This window comes from Belonocnema kinseyi, chromosome 3, assembly GCF_010883055.1.
Source record: "Belonocnema kinseyi isolate 2016_QV_RU_SX_M_011 chromosome 3, B_treatae_v1, whole genome shotgun sequence".
NCBI lineage: Eukaryota > Metazoa > Arthropoda > Insecta > Hymenoptera > Cynipidae > Belonocnema > Belonocnema kinseyi.
This window is the reverse complement of record NC_046659.1, coordinates 13,096,527-13,096,830: the sequence shown is the minus strand read 5'-3', so window position 1 is coordinate 13,096,830 and position 304 is coordinate 13,096,527.

Here is a 304-nt window from a genome sequence, read left to right as displayed (position 1 = left end):
AATCTTCCAAATAAACCTGCAGCGCAAATACAAAATGCGGTTTCTGTAGTTTGCAGTTCGTCGTCACTAATTAATCGATCCCATGAGTCGATTTTTGCCTGAAGGTTATTGCAAGAAACTACAATGCAGCGTTCGATGCCTAGTTCCAATAGTTCCGTTCTCACTTGAGGATAAAATAAGTTTTCTGAGTCAGGTTACTTTCTACAAGAATGGCCTTTGCACAGTAATGAGCATTCTAATTGTTTCGTTGTTCCTAGAAATTAAGTGAATATATAAAATACGTGCAAATAATCCTGTTCTTTAT